Below are 17,644 nucleotides of genomic sequence, written 5' to 3' on the forward strand. Positions count from 1 at the left end.
GGAGAAAGATCCTCCTTTAAACGTCATACCACCGATTTCCAGATGGGCAAACTGAGGCCAGGAGCTCAATGTCATGTGCCCTAAACCTCTCTCCCAGTCCCCTTTGAGTTCCTGAAGTTATCCTTGGAGGAGGGGATTCCCCAATTCCTCACTCCCAGCTCTGATCTTCCTTACCAGGAAGTTCCTCCTCAGCCCCACTAAGCCCCTCCAGCTGGGATTTCGCTGAGAGCTTTTCTGACAGCCAGGGCCTGATTGGACTCCAGGTAGTGTGACCCTGGCACTCAGGCCGGTAGAGCAGTCCCAAGAGCCCACAGCCTATGCCGCACTCACACAGGACCCTGGCACTCAGGCTGGTAGAGCAGTCCCAAGAGTCCGTGGGCTCTGCCGCACTCACACAGGACCCTGGCACTCAGGCTGGTAGAGCAGTCCCAAGAGTCCGTGGGCTCTGCCGCACTCACACAGGACCCTGGCACTCAGGCTGGTAGAGCAGTCCCAAGAGTCCGTGGGCTCTGCCGCACTCACACAAGACCCTGGCACTCAGGCTGGTAGAGCAGTCCCAAGAGTCCGTGGGCTCTGCCGCACTCACACAGGACCCTGGCACTCAGGCTGGGAGAGCAGTCCCAAGAGTCCGTGGGCTCTGCCGCACTCACATACGACCCTGGCACTCAGGCTGGTAGAGCAGTCCCAAGAGTCCGTGGGCTCTGCCGCACTCACACAGGACCCTGGCACTCAGGCTGGTAGAGCAGTCCCAAGAGCCCACAGCCTCTGCCGCACTCACACAGGACCCTGGCACTCAGGCTGGGAGAGCAGTCCCAAGAGCCTGTGACCTCTGCTGCAACTACACTTCATTCCCAGACAGGCCTATCCTTTCCACCACGCAGCCCAAGACCGTGAACATCCACCCATTCACTCACATTTAGTGAGTGCCTATGCTGGGTCAGCCTTCGGGCTGGGAACTGGAGATAGAAGAATGGCCCAGCCTTGTTTACTCCACACTGAAAGAAAACCTCTTCTGCCAAACTCTTGAGAGCTCACAGAGCTTATGGTCACATTGTTATATGTAAAAACGTTTATTTAGAAATAGAATGCTTGTTCCCCGGTGCAACAAAGAAATCACACTTGAACATAAATTTAATTTTCTCAGCAAGGCCATTTTTTACTTTCTGCAGAAAGGGTGCCCATCCCTGATGGAACAATGGCAAGAGCACACCTGAACAAAGGAGGGAAGCAATTTTTATCCCTTACACAGTTTGTCCCTGCTACTGTGCCCTGTCTCTATTGGCTGGAGCCAGACTGCACAATCTAAACTAAAACCTGATTGGCTAACAGTTTAAAACTTTTTTAAATAAGTAGAATGGAAAAACAAAGGAAAAGAGAAAGTTGCTTATGCCAAATAGGGAAGGAGTGTAGGCTGCGAGCTGGAACGTGCCTGTGAGCAGGTCCAGCACAAATGTTTTAGTCATGGTACAAAGACATAGGATGTACCACGTGCCTGTGAGCATGTTTAACAGCTACATAGGACAGGGCCCAACAAAGAGTTATTAGCACAAAGTAAGGAGGCTTGAAGGAAGTAAGTCTTTAAAAGAAACTATTATTTCTAACACTTATGATTTATTCTTTAACAAGAAAGGAAACTTTGAAGAGGAACTTTTACTTTCGACACACATCATTCACCTTATTGCAATGGTCCTCTCCCCATTCAGTAGCCCCATCCCCACTGCAAGAGTCCCCTATCTCCACGTCAATAGTCCCCTCCCCGACTGCAATAGTCCCCTCCCCCAATGCAATAGCCTCCCCCCAAAGCAATAGTCCCCTCCCCCACCGCAAGTCACCTCCTCCACTGAAATAGTCCACTCCCCCAAGCAATGGTCCCCTCCCCCATTGCAATAGCCCCTTCCCCACTGCAGTCAAACACTCTTCTTTGCAGTCATCCTTTTCAATGAAGTCTCTCCTTCCTAGGTCCAGATTCCGGTTTTATTGGTGGAACCGCGGTTCTCTCCAGGGTGTGGCCTGTGGGAGAGGAGCCGATAAGGAGGAGCCGGCCGTGGGCAGTGCCGAAGCAGAGAGAGCTTCTAGGCAGAGTGAGGTGGGCGCCGTGTGCAAATGGAAACAGGGAAGAGGAGTGGGGTGGGTGTGAGGGGAGAGCGACAAGAAGCCAGGAGGCCTGGGGGATGCAGGCGGGGAGTGTGCAGAAGCATTTCACCCAGCGTCAGCATCGCCCTGGGTGGCAGCGGAGACACCACCGCCGGGGGCTGTAACACCGTCCGGGCAGGAGCAGGTGCAGGCGTAGGCCAGGGTGGCGGTGGCAGTGGAGATAGAAACTCAGAACTTACTGTGATGTAGAGACGGGAGTGGAGAGGGAGTGGAGGAGGAGTAAATAATGACTCTACATTTTTTTTTAATGAAAAGAGAAAGACTGGCAGAGGAAAAAGTTATTTTGGTCACAGGTCACAGACCAGATCAGCAAAGTTATGCTGCTGTAACAGCAAATAAAAATGAAATTCAGCTGCTTCATGGATGATTCGGCCATTATACAATGCTGCTGTCTGACAAGCCACTCCAAAACTCGAAACTCAGTGGCTAACAACAAGTGCCAGTTTCTCAACCTCGGCCAGCGTCTGGCTGTGGATCATCTGGGCCTCCCCGGGGATTCCACACTCTCTGGAAGGGCCATGCCTGGGGCACATTCTCCCCAGGCAGGTGACAGGAGCCCCAGGGGTGAGCCCCTCCGCAGGAGCACAGCTGAGACCTCTGCTTGTGCAGCGCTGCCAAGACGTCCTTGGCCAAAGCAGGTCACGTGGCTAAGCCGGGCCTCAACGGTTTGGGGAACACATCCTGTGTACTCACGTGTACTGGAAAGTCACAGGGCAGAGGGACAGACTGAAAACAGAATGCCGAGAAGAGGACCAGAATGCTGGGAAAGAGACAGGGCGGAAAGAAACCCATAAGCAGGGGGGGTCCCGGGAACCCAGGAGAGAAGGGATGAAGGGCCAAGCGTGAGAAAAGCGACAAAGAGGAGACAGAAGAGGAGGACAGAGGGCCGGCCCCCTGCTGTGGCAGGGTTGTTGGGTGGCCAAGACACAGCCTCAGCAGAGGGGCGGGAGGAGAGGCAGGGGGGAGCAACCAGCTCTTCTGAGGACTCCGGTTGCAAAAGGGAGCGGAGAAATAGGGCAGCAGTGTTCAGGGGCACGGGGTCACGGAGGCCTCCCACGCCTGGAGAGGAGGATGAATGCTGATGGGAGTGACCCAGACAGGGGCCATACCCGGAGAGCCCGGAGAGGGGAGGTGATTGCAGAAGCCAAGTGCTGAGTGGGGGGCTGGGGGCAGAGCCAGGAGAGGCTGGAGCAGGGCGGAGCTGGCCTTGCCCGAAGTGGAGCAGAAGGCGAGGACCCTGCTGTCCGTCCTACACACCCACCACTCCCTGCTTCAACGCAAACCACCGTGGCACAGATCTACCTATGTAACAAACCTGCACATCCTGCACATGGACCCTGGAACTGAAAATAAAAGTTGAAAGAAAAAAAACGTATTGTCATGCCCTCAGGAGGAGTCATGTCCGGGTCAAAGCATCAAATACTCTACTAAAGGCAACATTACCTAGGAGGGATAATGAGCCGTTTTCAACCCCCTGAAAACGCTTGGCTGGTAACAAACCCCGCAAATGAGCCAGCCGCTCTGCTGGGCTGAGAAGCCTGGATTGGGTTATCCGTTTCAACTCAGCACCATCCCATCACCTCCACGTTCTCCCCCGTTTCCCAGGTCCCCTCCCGCTGTGGTTCCAGGCTCGTCCGCCTCTGGCAGTTCCCAGACATTCCCTGGGAATGGCTCACTGGGCACTGCGGGCTGCCAGGGGCATCTTCGGGGCTTCCTCGTCATCTCTGCACTTCCGGGTTTCCTAACACTGACCTTCACTGCTCCTTTCCAATGTCTAGGTGAGCCTCTCATTTCCTGGATTAAGTCCATTTCTCTCGCTCGCGCTCTCTCTGTCTCTCTTTCCTCTGAATACTGAGTGTGGCTCCTGTTCTCCTGCCCAAACCTGTGTGGATAGGAGCAGTAATAAAGTGAGAGGGAAGGGGGCTCAGGGGCTCCTGGGGAAAGATGCTAAAGAACATTGGTTGCCTGTGTGGGTACACACCCTAAGGTGTCAGGAAAGGGATGCGGACAGAGAGGCACGGTGGCAGCCTCTGCACACCAAATGTCTGTGTCCCCTCCAAATTCATGTGCTGAAACCCTCACCCCCCAAGGTGATAGTGTTGGGAGGTGAGGCATTTGGGAGATGACTGATTAGGCCATGAGTGGGGACCTCTCATAATGGGATTAGTGCCCTGATAAGAGACCCAAGAGAGCTTGTTCTCTCTCTCTCTCTCTCTCTCTCCTGCCTCTTTCTCTCTCTCTCTCCCCCCACCTCTCTCTCTCTCTCTCTCCCCCTCCCTCCCCACCTCTCTCTCTCCCCCTCTCCCTCCCCGCCTCTCTCTCTCTCCCCCTCTCCCTCCCCGCCTCTCTCTCTCCCCATTGCCTCATCGCCTCTCTCTCTCCCTCCCCGCTTCTTTCTCTCTCTCCCTCTCTCTCTCCCTCGCAGCCTCTCTCTCTCTCTCTCCCTCCCCACCTCTTTCTCTCTCTCCCTTCCCGCCTCTCTCTCTCTCCCTCCCCGCCTCTCTCTCTCTCTCTCCCTCCCCGCCTCTCTCTCTCCCTCTCCCTCCCCGCCTCTCTCTCTCTCTCTCTCCCTCCCCGCCTCTTTCTCTCTCCCCCTTCCCGCCTCTCTTTCTCTCTCCCTCCCTCCCCACTTCTCTCTTTCTCTCCTTCTCCCTCCCCAGCTCTCTTTCTCTCTCTCTCTCCCTCTCTCTCTCTCTCCCTCCCCACCTCTCTCTTTCTCTCTCCCTCTCCCTCCCCGCCTCTCTCTCTCTTTCTCTCTCTCTCTCTCTCTCTCTCTCCCCCTCTCTCTCGGATACAACAAGTGGCCGTCTGCAAGCCCTCACCAGACACCAAGCCTGCCAGCACCTTGATCTTGGGTGTCCAGCCTCCAGGACTGTGCAAAATAAATGTCTGCTGTTTAAGCCCCCAGGATATGGTCATTTGTCACAGCACTTCCAACTAAGATGATCAGAACCCACCTTTTGTAGTACAGCAGTTTCTGATGGTCATGAGGCCAAGTGGCCAAAGACTACCTTTCCCAATATTCCTCACAGCTATTTGCTACCATGTGACTAGATTCTGGTCCCAACACAGGTAAGCAGGGTGATGTGAGCAGCACTAGGCCGTGTCCCTGAAGTGAAAGGCATAAGCTCTCCCTTTCTTCTTCCCACTTGCCACCTGCTGGAGTATGGAAATGATGGCTGGAGCCAGAGCAGCCATGCTGGACTCAAAGACAGAAGCCACCCGTTGAGCACAGCAGGCAGCAAGAGAAAGGACGCTGGCTCCTTGCCACTGTGGAGCTGTGTTTGGACTGTTACATTCATGAGAAATAAACTTCTATGTCGTTTTGACCACTATGAAACTCCTTCTCAGTTACAGCAGCTGGAATGCGTATTTTAACCCATGCAGACATGCCTCATCCACTCTGGATGGCTTAGGGCTTAGATGTTCTTTGCAGAGACATGAACTCCAGTCAATCTAAAAATAGATTTTTTAAACTCTACTGTCCTTTGGTAGTGCTGCTGCAAATTTCTGTTTCAGAAGGAAAAATAGTGCATGTCATCTATAACTAGTGAAAATGTCTATGATATGAGTGTATATTAGTGAAGGTAATGCCAAGTGTTCTAATAAAAGAAACCCAAGAATATACCATGGCCCAGCACAACAATGCTTTGTGTTTTGCTGGAATAAAGTCCAACTGGGTGTTCCTGATCAGTCGGTGGCTCTCCTTCAGGCTGTGGCTCAGGGTAAGCCCATTTCCCGGACAACAGGGCCGCTTCCTGGGTCATTGCCATCCAGTCACTTCCCAGTTGGGGAAGGGAGAGAAGGAAATACCTCACAGGTGAGACCTGGAAGGGGCACACATCACTTCCACCCACGTTTCCCATCCGTAACTCAGTCACATGGCCCTACTAGACATAATAGAGGCTGGAAATGTGATCCCTGCCTGAAAAGCCAATTCCAAATTACATCCCTACAGCTCGGATGGAGAGCATAGATCTCTGGTGGATCAACAGCTGTGTGTCGTGACCGCAGAGGGCGCTACAGCAGATCCGGCAATTTATGCTCAAAAATATCTATGTAAAACTAAAAGTACGTTCACTCATGCGGGCGTCAAACACCATCCACGCTCTGCTGTTTACCCGAAGGAGACAAAGGCAACGACCTACCCCGACGCAGCTCCACGCAGCTGAAGTAAGAACTTGTCTCTTCGGGCCGGGAGCGGTGGCTCAAGCCTGTAATCCCAGCACTTTGGGAGGCCGAGACGGGCGGATCACGAGGTCAGGAGATCGAGACCATCCTGGCTAACACCGTGAAACCCCGTCTCTACTAAAAATACAAAAAACTAGCCGGGCGAGGTGGCGGGCGCCTGTAGTCCCAGCTACTCCGGAGGCTGAGGCAGGAGAATGGCGTGAACCCGGGAGGCGGAGCTTGCAGTGAGCTGAGATCCGGCCACTGCACTCCAGCCCGGGCTACAGAGCAAGACTCCGTCTCAAAAAAAAAAAAAAAAAAAAAAAAAAGAACTTGTCTCTTCGGCAGCTGACTCACCTGCCGGAATCTGTTGCTGTTCCCCTCTGGGGAAGGAAGGGAGTGGCTGCTCCTTCTTCACGGAATGCCGCAAAAGCTTCATGTGGGCCGGGCGCGGTGGCTCACGCCTGTAATCCCAGCACTTTGGGAGGCCGAGACGGGCGGATCACGAGGTCAGGAGATCGAGACCATCCTGGCTAACACGGCGAAACCCCGTCTCTACTAAAAACACAAAAAATTAGCCGGGCGAGGTGGCGGCGCCTGTGGTCCCAGCTACTCGGGAGGCTGAGGCAGGAGAATGGCGTAAACCCGGGAGGCGGAGCTTGCAGTGAGCTGAGATCCGGCCACTGCACTCCAGCCTGGGCGACAGAGCGAGACTCCGTCTCAAAAAAAAAAAAAAAAAAAAAAAAAGCTTCATGTGAGGAGGGAGAAATCAGACTGTGGTCACTACAGGTATTTTCAAGCCAGAAGGGGTTGTCCAGTTCACATAATCTCTTCATTTTCATCCTACTTCTGTCTTGTCCGGAAGCAAATATTTTTTGTGAAAAATCAGACCTTGGCGATGACCTTGAGCAGTCGGACATAAATTACTCCCACAAGCTTAGCATTCCAATAATGGAACACTAGGCATAAATGGGTTAAACTTAGTTTACAAATGTAACCCAGATATAAGCTGGGACCCCATGTGGTCCAGTCTCAGTGAGAAATTAAATTCAAAGAAGTAGAACAGGCTGGGTCGATGGCTCATGCCTGTGATCCCAGCACTTTGGGAGGCCGAGGTGGGTGGATCACAAGGTCAGGAAATCGAGGCTATCCTGGCTAACACGGTGAAACCCCATCTCTACTAAAAATACAAAAAATTAGCCAGGCGTGGTGGTGAGCACCTGTAGTCCCAGCTACTCGGGAGGCCAAGGCAGGAGGATGGCGTGAACCCGGGAGGTGGAGCTTGCAGTGAGCCGAGATAGCGCCACTGCACTCCAGCCTGAGCAATGGAGCGAGACTCCATCTCAAAAAAAAAAAAAAAAAAAAAAAAAAAAAAAAAAAAAAAAGTAGAATACAGCATCAAAGGTAGCACTAAGCTGTCCTTGAATCTCTTCAGGAAAATGATCATGACTCTAACTTTTTTTTTTTTTTGAGACAGAGTCTCACTCCATGGCCCAGGCAGGAGTGCACTGGCATGATCTCAGCTCACTGCAGCCTTGACCTCCTGGGCTCAAGCAATCCTCCTGGGCTCAAGCAATCCTCCCCGCTCAGCCCCTTGAGTAGCTGGGACTACAGGCATGTGCCACCATGCCCTGCTTTTTTTGGTTTTGTTTTTGTTTTTTGTTTTTTTTTTTGGTAGAGATAAGGTCTTGCTATGTTGCCCAGGCTAGTCTCAAACTCCTGGCCTAAAGCAATCCTCCTGCCTCAGCATGGATCTAATTTATAGCCCACAGCCATACTTCTTTTCTCCCTTCCCTAATTCTGTTCCTCCTATATCTGTCTCAGAGCCTCTCACAGGGCAAATTCCAGAAATCCTCTCTAACACCCCCATCCCATTCACCTTTTGCATCTCCCCCTGCTACTTCTTTCTTCATATTTCTTATAGAGATGGATTTAGCCTCTCAGATACTTTTGTAAATGGACTTTATATATGTTTAGAACAGTTTTAGGCTCACAGCAAAATCCAACAGAAGGTAGAGTCCCATGTACTCTCTGTCCCCCCCGCCACACACACACAGCCTCCCCAACTATTAATACCCCCCACCAAATAGTACATTTATTATAACTGATGAACCTACATTGACATGTCATTATCACTGTATTAGTCCATTTTCATGCTGCTGATAAAGACATATCTGAGACTGGGCAATTTACAGAAGAGGTTTATTGGACTTACAGTTCCACGTCCCTGGGAAGGCCTCACAATCATGGTGGCAGACAAGAGAAGAGAGCGTGTGCAGGGAAACTCCTCTTTAGAAAACCATCAGATCTCATAAGATTTATTCACTATCAGGAGAACAGCACAGGAAAGACCTGCCACATGATTCAATCACCTTCCACTGGGTCCCTCCCACAACACATGGAAATTCAAGATGAGATTTGGGTGGGGACACGGTCAAACCATATCAATCACCCTAAGTCCATAGTCCACATTACAGCTCACTGTTGGTGTTGTACAGCCTATGAGTTTAGATAAATGTTTAATGGCATAGACCCACTGTGACAGAATGATACGGAGGAATTTCACCGCCCCAAAAAGTCCTGTGCTCCACCTATTCATCGCTCCCTCTCCCCAACCCATGGTGTTACCGGAAAAGGGGTCTTGATCCAGACCCCAAGAGAGGGTTTCTGATCTCACACAGGAAGCAATTCAAGGTGAATCACAAGGTGCAGCGAAGGAAGCACGTTTATTAAAAGCTACTCTTACAGAGCAGGGGACCTTCTGAGAGAATGCACTGTCTTTAAGTTTTTCTTATATAGGGGTCTTGTCTATGTAATGACTAAACCAAGTCGTGACTCTGTGAGGAGGAGCAGATGGCATGACAAAATTGATTACACTATTGATTTATAGAAAACTATCCTTAACAGTCTAGTACATGAGTACATCAAAGCGTATCTATAATTATCTTGAAAGCACATATTGTTATGGGTATTGGGACATCTGGGCTTTCTGTTGTTTTAGGAGTTTGTCCTTGCAGGCAGTACCAAGCTGCCTCCTTAGCTGTGACCATCTTAGGACCATGGGTTGTGACTGGTAAGGAAGGTGCCTTGTTAGTCTCAAGACAGAGAAGATTTTTCAGTGATGTCACTCTGACTCTCTTCAGCTCCTGCTTCCCTAATGATGGCACCTCCTCTTTTTCCTGTCCCCATAATGTTTCCTCTTTGGGAATGTCACAGAGTTGGAGTCAGAGGGTGTGTAGCCTCCCCAGACTGACTGCTTTCACTTTGTGATCTGCATTTCTGGTTCCTTTATGTCTTTTCATGGATGGGAAGCTCACTCATTTTTAGCACTGAATAGTATTCCGTGGTCTGTGTCGACATGCCACAGTTCATTTCTCCAATCACCTGCCAGAGGACATCTCGGCTGCTTCCAAGTCGTGGTGATTGTAAATGATGCTGCTATCATCATCCAATGCATTTGCAGTCTTCTCCACTTCAGCCATTCTGCAGATTCCACTTCACGCTGACATCACAAAGACGGGACCCCTGAGGGATGGATGAGAGAAGACCAAGGCAGAATCCCCCCCAGAAAGCAGGTGGGGGAAGGCTGGGGACCTTCCTGGGGGTACAAATCTTTTCCTGTCACCAGAGGATGCACACAGCTCATGGAGACCACGTCAACCACCGGCCTAAGGAAAGCAGCGGGAAAGCTGTGAGATAGAGCCAGAGATGGATCTGTGCTCAATCTGTGTGTGGCGGACTCCTAAGTACTTGCTAGGGAGGGTCCTCGAAAGCAGCTCCTGGTCCTGGAAATTAGTGTACATGCGGTGGACACCAGGGAGCAAAGCGCTGCTCAGAGAAAGCACACATCCTGGTTGCTATGGCTTCCATGCACGGGGCCCTCACTATGGACCAGACACTCCTAAGGGCCATGCACCCCGTACGATACCTCATCCCCCATCTACCTTCCCTTTACCAAAAGTGTGAAGCGGCTTAAGCAGCTTGTCTGAGTTTGCACAGCTGGCAAATGGCTGAGCCATGACTCACACCCAGGTCCATCCACGGCCAAAGCTCAAGATCTCTGGCATCCTTCTAAGGTCGGAAAGGGAAGGAAATCCCTAATAAGGAGCCTGTGTGACGGCGTGCCCCCTCTCCACTTTCCCACCCCTGCCAAGGACCCGTTTGAAGACTGTTCACGCCGGTCACTGCAATCACCGTTGCGCACAGAGATGGCAGTTCCAGCCAACACTGACCTTCTAGCCCACTCTGCCGAGGAGAAGACAGGGGCCGAGAGGATGCTGATTTCCTGCGGTTGATTCTGGCTCTAATTTCCCGGTGCTGACTCAAACTCATCAGGAACATTGCTTTCACTGAGTGTATGAAGTGGTTTCTCCATCCGTGTGACTTTACCCAGGTGTGGGGCCGAGCACTCCCCCCTGCCTCCTCCCTGGATTGCAGGAGCTGTGTCTCACTTTACAAAAGAGATGCCGTTTGGGGAAGACTCGCGTTGTCAGGAGCGCTGTGGACGCTCCGGGCGGAGATCAACACGATGATGATGATGGCCGAGATCAACACGATGATGATGATAGCCGAGATCAACACGATGATGATGATGATGATGATGATGATGATGATGATGATGATGGAGGGAATGTGTGCTTTTCAGGAGGTTAATCACACCCTGAGCAACGCCTATGGATTTTTGCTTTTCCTTGGCTGGTAGGAGCTGGGGAGGCTGCCTTCGCTGTGATATTTCTGCCAGTTCTCATCCCCAGTGGGAAGAGGAATTGCCTGTGTTTGCTGAAATTAAAGCCAAAACCCAGCCGGTGCAGATGGGAGGGGGAGGCTGGGAGCAGGTGGGAGCTGGTGTGCGGGAGTGGACCCAGGCCCTGGGGCAGAGAAGGAGGGGAGAAGCGGGGCCGTAGCACTATTTGGGAAACAGCAGCCGTCTCATGGCGCATCAGGACGCGGAGGGTTTACTGGGAGTGGGTGGAGCTACCATAGAACGAGGTATTGAAAGTCAGCAGCACGGAGGAACTGGAGGCCACCATGTTAAGTGAAGTAAGCTAAGCCGAGGAAAGCGAATACGGCATGTTCTCACTCACACAGGGGAGCTAAAAGGTGGATCTCATGGAGGGGGAGAGTAGATTGTGGGTACCAGAGACTGGGAAGGGGAAGGGAGTCGGGGGATGAAGAGAGGGTGACTGATGTGTACAAATATATGGTTTAATGGGAGAAATAAGCCCCAGTGTTAGAGCAGCAGGTGACTGTAGCTCACAGTAATCTACTGTACATTTCCAAACAGCCAGAAGAGAATAACCCCAATGTCTTCAGCATCAAGAAAAGACCAGTATTGAAGGTGATGGATGCCTTAATTATGCTGATTGGATCTTTACAAATTATATGAATGTATTAAATTCTGACGTGTACCCAGAAACTATGTACATCTATTATGCGCCAATAAAAATGAATTTTTTTTAAAAGTGAGCAAAGGCCCCTTTGCCTTGGATCTCAAGTCTGAAAAACAGGCCCTGATGCCTTTAGGAAACCCCAAAAGGAACAGGGACCTTCTGTGGGAAGCTGAGCCAGTGAAAAAACACCCCGGACCTCAAAATTGGGCAAACGGGGGTGTGTTTCCCAGGCCAAACTGTCGTCTTTACCTAGAAATTGGGCCACACCTGTGGTGCTGAATGGCTGTACCTTGGGCTTCAGGTTCCCAGATCCCACACTCCTTCCACAGCCTATGAAAACCCCACAGCATCCCCAGGGATCCTCTGCAGGCCTCGGACAAAGCTCAGCCTCCCACTGGACATTATTCTTGATCTCGACCCTGCTGCTGCCCTGGGCCCAGCTGTGGGTTTGAGGTTTCCTAGTGGCCCCCGGAGAGCGGTCCCTGTATTGCCTGAAAGGGACCCCCTCACTGGATGCCCTATAGGCCTGCAGGTCCATGCATCAGGCCTGGCCCTGGCTCTGCTGGTCCTGGGCTCAACCCTGAGGATTAACTGGACTGGCCTTGGGTGCCCGCGTGCCACCTTGCCCACCCATGCTTCATACATGTCACAAGCTTCACCCTCTCTTGGAACAAACCAGCTCATCATCCCCTGGCCCCTGGCTGTCGTGAACGCTGTCTCCACCTGGGGATGTGCCAGCCTCGGTTTCCTTCTCTGTACAGTAGGAGCCAAAAGCATTTTGCTGACCTTGATGCAGATCGACCCTGCAACAAGATGCGGAAGAGGCACCAAAGGAGCCTTGTAGCCAGCGTTGCCAGGCCGATGCACCTTGCTGATGCAGCCGACTCCGCAGAGGTGCAGGAGCTGAGGACCCACGCAGGGGTGCAGGAGCTGAGGACCCACGCAGGGGTGCAGGAGCTGAGGACCCACGCAGGGGTGCAGGAGCTGAGGACCCACGCAGGGGTGCAGGAGCTGAGGACCCACACAAGGGTGCCATCGAAGGCCATGGGAGGGACAGCTCCACGGACAGAGGCAAGACCCACCCCACCCTGACTATGAGGGGACAAGTCCATGGCTAAGGATCTTGGGAGCCATTCTCTCTGCTACACGCCATGCAAGCAGAGGTGCCCTCTGGCAACCAGGTGCCGCTCTGGGTACAGCCGATGTAAACACGAGACAAAGAGTCAGCCAGACAGGAGCATCGGTCCAGGGACAGAGATGGGGGGCAGTGTCAGACAGGTGGGCCAGGCACATGTCCCCAGCAGGACCCTGCAGGGGGGAGCAAGGCTGGGGGAGGGATGGGGCACTGAGCAGCCGGCGTCAGAACAATCAGGAAACCTCCCAGGCGGGCATTTCAAGCGCAGGCCCTGGCCAGCGGCGAGAGGGAGCCTGCGGGAAGAATGAGACCTGGGAGGGGCTGTGCCTGCCAGCTCCTTGTCCTGTGGTACCTTTGTCCGGCTTTGGCACCTAAGGACCACTGGACTCAAAAGGCGCTGAGAAGCATTTTCTCCTCCCATCTTTTGGAGGTGTTTGTGAAGGTCTGATATTAACTCCTCTTCAGATGTTTGGTAGAATTTGGCGGTGACGCTGTCTGCGGGGCAGATGCCTGTGAAAGGCGCCCTGGTGTGTTCAAGGCACAGTGATGAGGTCGGTGTCCCCCGGGACAGAGGAGGGAAGCAGGCGGCGGGCAGCAGGCCTTATGCAGGGCCCGGCAGAGTGAGGAGTGTGAAGAGTGCCACGCGGGGGAAGTGGCAGGGCCCGGCTGTGTAGCAAGGAAGCCCTCTGGCCCCTGCCCCGTGGTGTAAAGGCACTCGCGGGAGAGGAACAGAAGCGAGAGGTCAGGTGCCCCCAGTACCATCCACTCTTACCTCATTGCACACATGAGCTCGTCAGGGTGGGCTCTGGGTCCCCCGGAGGAGTCCAGGGTCGAGTCCCGGAATCAGCCCAAGGTCAACTTGGAGAAAGACCATGTGTCTAGCGCCTGCCTCCCTCCCTCCCAGTCTCCTACTCACCTGGCCTCCAGCACCCACCCAGCACCCCTGGGGACTGTCCCTGTCCCCCGAGGGACTCCAGAGGGAGGGTGTTTTGTGCCGTGTGGAAAACAAGCCATGCTCTCTGCAAACCACGACAGCCCCTTCAAGCTGTCAGAGTCCCTACATGTGGAGTGAAAAGGGGGAAAGAACACAATTTACAATTGCAAATTGGAACCCCTCTCGGAGCGGAGCGATAATCCAGCTCTGGAGACAGATGGCGAGGAAGTGCTCCAGGAACCTGTTACAACACATCGCTGCCTAGCAGAGACGAGAGGCTCCAGGAAGGACCCGGTGCCTGCCATTCCAACCTCGAGGGGCTCCTGGAGGGACGCTGAGGACAAGGTGGCTGTCCCGTCACCTCGCTCTTGTCTCTGCCCCCACCTGTTTCCACTGTGCGGGCGCCCGGACACGAAGGCCTAAAGCCACAGAACAGTGAACTCTATGCCGTGTAGCTGTTGGCAGGCAGGGCAGGGGGAGAGACTAGAGTCCCCCTCTCTGCTGCCTTTTAAATAAAAGACAAGGAGGACTGCGAGGAGGAGGTCAAAACTCTGCAGTCTATACCGTGGCACAGATCCCGACTCAGGGTGGGGACATGTGGAAGGGACAGAGGGAGAGGGAAAACACAAACAAAGAGGGAGGAGGAGGTCCCTCCACTTCATGCAGTCGGGATCAGGTGTGCGGGAACCCTGGCGTGTCTGGCATCTGGCGTGGCAGGCTCCCATCCTAGGTTCCACCGGTGCCGCTGGCGAGGCCTCCCTCTCCCCAAATGCTGCTCTTTTCAAGGGAGAACATCAGGCATCATTCCAAAGATAGGGTAGACGCTGAATGAAGGAATATTTTTAAACGCCCATGTTGTCATTCCTTCTTCTGGAAGTTCATTCATTTATGTGGTGATCTGAGAGCCTGTCACTCACTGAGGCCAGAGTGGACCCTGGGAGGCAGGCAGCGGTTCAGGAACCAGGCCCGGAGGTGCGCGGATAGACGGGGTCTGACAAAGGCCAGGACACAATGCTCTGGGTCTAGGCTGGGGACAGGGGTGGCGGGGCAGAGGAGGACAAGGAGACAGCCAGGCAGACCCCAAAGCCTGGACCGGGCTGGTCTCGGGGAAGTGCGGGTGTGGAGGGAAAGAATGTTCCCTGCAAACGGAACATAGGATTGGCAGCACTGGCTGCAGCCATGGGACAGCTCATGGCTCAGCCAGGCTGCAGGGATTCCAGAAGATTCCATGGCTCAATCCTTACTGCAGACTGGAAATCTTCAATGAGCTGCTAACAAAAAGTGTCGGCAAACAAATCAATCAAAACCAAAACACATGTGTGTAGATGCAACGGGGCAGGGCAAGGGATGTTGAGCTGGTGGCAAATGAAGAAAAGAGAGGGAGGGGCACGGGGCTCCTGAGCCCGGGCCGGCCCGTTCCCACTGGGCTTCAAGGCTGTGGGAGCATTGGTGTCCTGGCCTGGAATCGGTGAGCACAAAAGCACCGAAGACCTGAAAGGTTCTCAGGATCAAAGGCCCCTTTGTGAACGGTTCAATATTTTCAGCATAAATCCAATAAACGTCAGAGTTTTGTTTGTTTGTTTTAAGGCACCACCTGTTTCTCCCTATGGAAAAACAAAATGATAACTACTGCTAAAAAATGAAAATTTAAAAACCCCTAAAAGATGATCTGAGGTGCACGTGAAGCTGTTCTGGGCCAGCTTGAATGTGAACAGAGCCAGCCACTTCGCCATGCAGGGAAGGCCTTGGAAAGGAAAAGCAAAGCCCAGGCTGCCCGGTGGCTACAGCTCTGGGCGGCGTGTCCCTCACCCTCCTCTCCCACCACTGACTGCCTCGGAGGGAAGACCTCAACGCTTCCCAGAGGCTGAGCCCGAGAGACCCCAGTGCTGAGGGCAGAGCAGCCCACTGGACCTCACCCCTTGGCACCCCTGCCCTCAGGGCACAGCAGTGATTTGAGGCCATGGCTGCCTCAGGGCCCTAGAGGAAGTCACATCTGGTCACTGAACAGACAGGACAGGCGTCGGGACAGTGCTGTGTTTGACACTCACTCACTAATTTATTCATGTATTCACTTGTGGGTTGTGAAATTAACTTCACAAATATTTACAGAGAGCTTTCCAGGGTTCTTCAAAGGGAAGAAATAAAGACGTTAGCAGAGTTCCTGTTTAAGCTTCTCTCTTATTGCATCCTGGCATCACGTGGGGCCTAAGGGTGACTTGGCAAAGTGAGCTCCCACTTCCTCCAACCAAAAAACACCAGCAGGCAGGATCCCGCGGCCAAGACGGTGAGTCCCGCTCCACTCTGGCGAATCTTGAAAAGTCCCTTCGTCTCTGTTGGTTTCCTGAAGCCACAAACTGGGCAGCTTCAACAACAGAAACTTACTCTCCCCCCGTCCCGGAGCCCAGTACTCCACGATCAAGGTGTGGACTGGGCTAGTTCTTTCTGAGGCCTCTCTCCTTGACTCCCAGAAGGCCTTATTCACTGTCACATGGCCTCTGTGTGTGCCTGTGTGTGTCTGTGTCCAAACCTCCCCTTCTTAGAAGGATACCAGTCCTACGGGATTAGGGGCCACCTGAATGACTTCATTTTAATTTTGTCAAGACCCTGTCCCCAAATAAGGTCGCACTCACAGGTTCTGGGGGTAAGGATTTCAGCATGTGGATTTGGTAAGGGGGTACCCAGTTCAGCCCATAACAATCTCTGAGCCTTCATCTTCTCATTAAAAAAAAAAAAAAAAAAAAAAAAAAAAAGGCTGGGCACAGTGGCTCATGCCCATAATCTCAGCATTTTGGAAGGCTGAGGTGGGCGGATCATTCGAGGTCAGGAGTTCAAGACTAGCCTGGCCAACACCCTGAAACCCTGTCTCTACTAAAAATACAAAAAAAAAAAAAAAAAAAAAAGCAGGGCATGGTGGCATATGACTGTAGTCCCAGCTACCCGGGAGGTTGTGGTGAGCTGAGATCGAGCCACTGCACTCCAGCCTCGGTGACAGAGCGAGACTCCATCTCAAAAAAAGAGAGAGACAGACAGGCCAGGCGTGTTGGCTCACGCCTGTAATCCCAGCACTTTAGGAGGCTGAGGCAGGCCGATCACTTGAGCCCAGGAGTTTGAGACCAACCTGGGCAACGTGGTGAAACCTTGTCTCTACAAAAAACATACATAAATTAGCCAGGCGTGGCGGCTCATGCCTGTAGTCCTAGCTGCTCGGGAGGCTGAGGTGAGAGGATCACTTGAGCCCCAGAGGTGGAGGCTGCAGTGAGCTGAGATAGTGCCACTGCACTCCAGGCTGGGTGATAGCAAGACCCTGCCTCAAAAAAAAAAAAAAAAAAGAGAGAGCACCTGCCCCAACTCTCTCCCAGAGCAGACCCACTATATTGGGCCTAAAGGGTGCCCTGTGAGCTTCAGAGGGCTATGCTGTAGGCGCCACCCACTTTCCTCTCCAACTACAGGCAGCAAGAGAGACAGGGACTCTCATCTCCCAGTGCCCCTCAGAAAATCAGAGCTCCTGGGCAGGACATTGGCATGCGGTCCACTGGCTCCTTTAAGAAATGCCAAATGTCCTCAGAGACCCGCACAAAACGTCAGTACTCTCTCCGCAGACCAGTCCATTTCCCCCACTAAGTAGCATCTGATGGCGTTAGATGCTAAGACTCTCTTCAGAAGTAAAAAAATAAAAATAAAAATAAAAAGGCAGTCCCTTAGTGGGAGGGTTTTTGGCATTTCATCTGAATTCCATAATGAATAATTCATATGAAAGTTTTACTGGAGCCCAGCGTTCCACAATAAACGTTCCCTGAGAACACACGCAAATGCTTCAGCAGCCATCTCTCTCTCTCTCTCTGCCGGATCGGGCTGACGGCC

General features: G+C 52.7%; 2 long non-coding RNA genes across 2 annotated transcripts in view; both read right to left on the bottom strand.

Moving 5' to 3' along the window:
• The window catches only part of LOC141409015 (uncharacterized), a 156,481-nt gene that overhangs the window by 99,593 nt on the left and 39,244 nt on the right, over nucleotides 1-17,644 (bottom strand). The gene's annotated exons all lie outside the window — the stretch shown is intronic.
• Nucleotides 8,627-11,070, bottom strand: LOC123570477 (uncharacterized). Its single transcript, XR_012427074.1, has 3 exons — nucleotides 10,557-11,070; nucleotides 10,280-10,395; nucleotides 8,627-9,992 (listed from the first exon to the last, which is right to left on the bottom strand). It is a non-coding gene; the product is annotated as an uncharacterized lncRNA (long non-coding RNA).

This window comes from Macaca fascicularis, chromosome 1 (assembly GCF_037993035.2).
Source record: "Macaca fascicularis isolate 582-1 chromosome 1, T2T-MFA8v1.1".
Classification (NCBI taxonomy): domain Eukaryota; kingdom Metazoa; phylum Chordata; class Mammalia; order Primates; family Cercopithecidae; genus Macaca; species Macaca fascicularis.